The following is a 5,153-nucleotide window of genomic DNA, read 5'->3' as shown; positions in this document are numbered from 1 at the left end:
AACATCTAATCTAATCTAACATCTAACATCTAACTTAACATCTAATCTAATCTAGCATCTAACACCTAACCTAACCTAACCTAACATCTAATCTAATCTAACATCTAACTTAACATCTAATTTAATCTAACATCTAACACCTAACCTAACCTTACCTAACCTAACCTAACCTAACTTAACCTAACCTAACCTAACCTAACCTAACCTAACCTAACCTAACCTGACCTGACCTGACCTGACCTGACCTGACCTGACCTGACCTAACCTAACCTAACCTAACCTAACCTAACCTAACCTAACCTAACCTAACCTGACCTGACCTGACCTGACCTGACCTGACCTGACCTGACCTGACCTAACCTAACCTAACCTAACCTAACCTAACCTAACCTAACCTAACAACCTAACCTAACCTAACCTAACGTCTAATCTAGTCTAACATCGAACATCTAACTTCCCATCTAATATAATCTAACATCTAACATCTAACCTAACCTAACCTAACCTAACATAACCTAACCTAACCTAACCTAACCTCACCTCACCTAACCTAACCTAACCTAACCTAACCCAACCTAACCTAACCTAACCTAACATCTAATCTAATCTAACATCTAACATCTAACCTAACATCTAATCCTAACCTAACCTAACCTAACTTAACCTAACCTAACCTAACCTAACCTAACGTCTGATCTAGTCTAACATCGAACATCTAACTTCCCATTTATTATAATCTAACATCTACCATCTAACTTAACCTAACCTAACCTAACCTAACATCTAATCTAATCTAACATCTAACATCTAACCTAACATCTAATCCTAACCTAACCTAACCTAACCTAACCTAACCTAACCCAACCTAACCTGACCTGACCTAACCTAACCTAACCTAACCTAACCTAACCTAACCTAACCTAACGTAACCTAACCTAACCTAACCTAACCTAACCTAACCTAACATCTAATCTAATCTAACATCTAACATCTAACTTAACATCTAATTTAATCTAACATCTAACACCTAACCTAACCTAACCTAACCTAACCTAACCTAACCTAACCTAACCTGACCTGACCTGACCTGACCTGACCTGACCTGACCTGACCTGACCTAACCTAACCTAACCTAACCTAACCTAACCTAACCTAACCTAACCTAACCTAACCTAACCTAACCTAACCTAACCTGACCTGACCTGACCTGACCTGACCTGACCTGACCTAACCTAACCTAACCTAACCTAACCTAACCTAACCTAACCTAACCTAACATATAATCTAATCTAACATCTAACATCTAACTTAACATCTAATTTATTCTAACATCTAACACCTAACCTAACCTAACCTAACCTAACCTAACCTCACCTCACCTCACCTAACCTAACCTAACTTGAATCAACCTAACCTAACCTAACCTAACCTAACATCTAATCTAATCTAACATCTAACATGTAACGTAACATCTAATCCTAAACTAACCTAACCTAACCTAACCTAACGTCTAATCTAATCTAACATCTAACATCTAACTTAACATCTAATCTAATCTAGCATCTAACACCTAACCTAACCTAACCTAACCTAACATCTAATCTAATCTAACATCTAACTTAACATCTAATTTAATCTAACATCTAACACCTAACCTAACCTAACCTAACCTAACCTAACCTAACTTAACCTAACCTAACCTAACCTAACCTAACCTAACCTGACCTGACCTGACCTGACGTGACCTGACCTAACCTAACCTAACCTAACCTAACCTAACCTAACCTAACCTGACCTGACCTGACCTGACCTGACCTGACCTGACCTAACCTAACCTAACCTAACCTAACCTAACAACCTAACCTAACCTAACCTAACGTCTAATCTAGTCTAACATCGAACATCTAACTTCCCATGTAATATAATCTAACATCTAACATCTAACCTAACCTAACCTAACCTAACATAACCTAACCTAACCTAACCTAACCTCACCTCACCTAACCTAACCTAACCTAACCTAACCCAACCTAACCTAACCTAACCTAACATCTAATCTAATCTAACATCTAACATGTAACCTAACATCTAATCCTAACCTAACCTAACCGAACTTAACCTAACCTAACCTAACCTAACCTAACCTAACCTAACGTCTGATCTAGTCTAACATCGAACATCTAACTTCCCATTTATTATAATCTAACATCTACCATCTAACCTAACCTAACCTAACCTAACCTAACATAACCTAACATAACCTAACCTAACCTAACCTAACCTAACCTCACCTCACCTAACCTAACCTAACCTAACCTAACCCAACCTAACCTAACCTAACCTAACCTAACATCTAATCTAATCTAACATCTAACATCTAACGTAACATCTAATCCTAAACTAACCTAACCTAACCTAACCTAACATCTAATCTAATCTAACATCTAACACCTAACCTAACCTAACCTAACCTAACCTAACCTAACCTTAGCTAACCTAACCTAACCTAACCTAACCTAACCTAACCTAACCTACCCTAACCTAACCTAACCTAACCTAACCTAACCTAACCTAAACTAACCTAACCTAACCTAACATACCCTAACCTAACCTAACCTAACCTAACCTGACCTAACCTAACCTAACGTCTAATCTAGTCTAACATCGAACATCTAACTTCCCATCTAATATAATCTAACATCTAACATCTAACCTAACCTAACCTAACCTAACCTAACCTCACCTCACCTAACCTAACCTAACCTAACATCTAATCTAATCTAACATCTAACATCTAACCTAACATCTAATCCTAACCTAACCTAACCTAACCTAACCTAACCTAACCCAACCTAACCTAACCTAACCTAACCTAACCTAACCTAACCTAACATAACCTAACCTAACCTAACCTAACCTAACCTAACATCTAATCTAATCTAACATCTAACATCTAACTTAACATCTAATTTAATCTAACATCTAACACCTAACCTAACCTAACCTAACCTAACCTAACCTAACCTGACCTGACCTGACCTGACCTTACCTGACCTGACCTGACCTAACCCAACCTAACCTAACCTAACCTAACCTAACCTAACCTAACCTAACCTAACCTGACCTGACCTGACCTGACCTGACCTGACCTGACCTGACCTGACCTGACCTAACCTAACCTAACCTAACCTAACCTAACCTAACCTAACCTAACAACCTAACCTAACCTAACGTCTAATCTAGTCTAACATCGAACATCTAACTTCCAATCTAAAATAATCTAACATCTAACATCTAACCTAACCTAACCTAACCTAACCTAACATAACCTAACCTAACCTAACCTAACCTCACCTCACCTAACCTAACCTAACCTAACCTAACCCAACCTAACCTAACCTAACCTAACATCTAATCTAATCTAACATCTAACATCTAACCTAACATCTAATCCTAACCTAACCTAACCTAACTTAACCTAACCTAACCTAACCTAACCTAACCTAACGTCTAATCTAGTCTAACATCGAACATCTAACTTCCCATTTAATATAATCTAACATCTAACATCTAACCTAACCTAACCTAACCTAACATAACCTAACCTAACCAAACCTAACCTAACCTCACCTCACCTAACCTAACCTAACCTAACCTAACCCAACCTAACCTAACCTAACCTAACCTAACATCTAATCTAATCTAACATCTAACATTTAACGTAACATCTAATCCTAACCTAACCTAACCTAACATCTAATCTAATCTAACATCTAACATCTAACAAAACATCTAATCTAATCTAACATCTAACACCTAACCTAACCTAACCTAACCTAACCTAACCTAACCTAACCTAACCTAACCTACCCTAACCTAACCTAACCTAACCTAACCTAACCTAAACTAACCTAACCTAACCTAACCTAACCTAACCTAACCTAACGTCTAATCTAGTCTAACATCGAACATCTAACTTCCCATCTAATATAATCTAACATCTAACATCTAACCTAACCTAACCTAACCTAACCTAACCTCACCTCACCTAACCTAACCTAACATCTAATCTAATCTAACATCTAACATCTAACCTAACATCTAATCCTAACCTAACCTAACCTAACCTAACCTAACCCAACCTAACCTAACCTAACTTAACCTAACCTAACCTAACCTAACCTAACCTAACCTAACCTAACGTAACCTAACCTAACCTAACCTAACCTAACCTAACCTAACATCTAATCTAATCTAACATCTAACATCTAACTTAACATCTAATTTACTGTAACATCTAACACCTAACCTAACCTAACCTAACCTAACCTAACCTAACCTAACCTAACCTAACCTAACCTAACCTAGCCTGACCTGACCTGACCTGACCTGACCTGACCTAACCTAACCTAACCTAACCTAACCTAACCTAACCTAACCTAACCTAACCTAACCTGACCTGACCTGACCTGACCTGACCTGACCTGACCTGACCTAACCTAACCTAACCTAACCTAACCTAACCTAACCTAACCTAACAACCTAACCTAACCTAACGTCTAATCTAGTCTAACATCGAACATCTAACTTCCCATCTAATATAATCTAACATCTCACATCTAACCTAACCTAACCTAACCTAACATACCCTAACCTAACCTAACCTCACCTCACCTAACCTAACCTAACATCTAATCCTAACCTAACCTAACCTAACTTAACCTAACCTAACCTAACCTAACCTAACCTAACGTCTAATCTAGTCTAACATCGAACATCTAACTTCCCATTTAATATAATCTAACATCTAACATCTAACCTAACCTAACCTAACCTAACCTAACATAACCTAACCTAACCTAACCTAACCTAACCTCACCTCACCTAACCTAACCTAACCTAACCTAACCCAACCTAACCTAACCTAACCTAACATCTAATCTAATCTAACATCTAACATCTAACGTAACATCTAATCCTAACCTAACCTAACCTAACATCTAATCTAATCTAACATCTAACATCTAACTTAACGTCTAATCTAATCTAACATCTAACACCTAACCTAACCTAACCTAACCTAACCTAACCTAACCTAACCTAACCTTAGCTAACCTAACCTAACCTAACCTAACCTAACCTAACCTAACCTA

The sequence above is a fragment of the Dermacentor andersoni genome, unplaced genomic scaffold (assembly GCF_023375885.2).
Source record: "Dermacentor andersoni unplaced genomic scaffold, qqDerAnde1_hic_scaffold ctg00000040.1, whole genome shotgun sequence".
NCBI classification, from domain to species: domain Eukaryota; kingdom Metazoa; phylum Arthropoda; class Arachnida; order Ixodida; family Ixodidae; genus Dermacentor; species Dermacentor andersoni.
The sequence above is the reverse complement of the archived record's forward strand: the minus strand, read 5'-3'. Positions refer to the sequence as shown.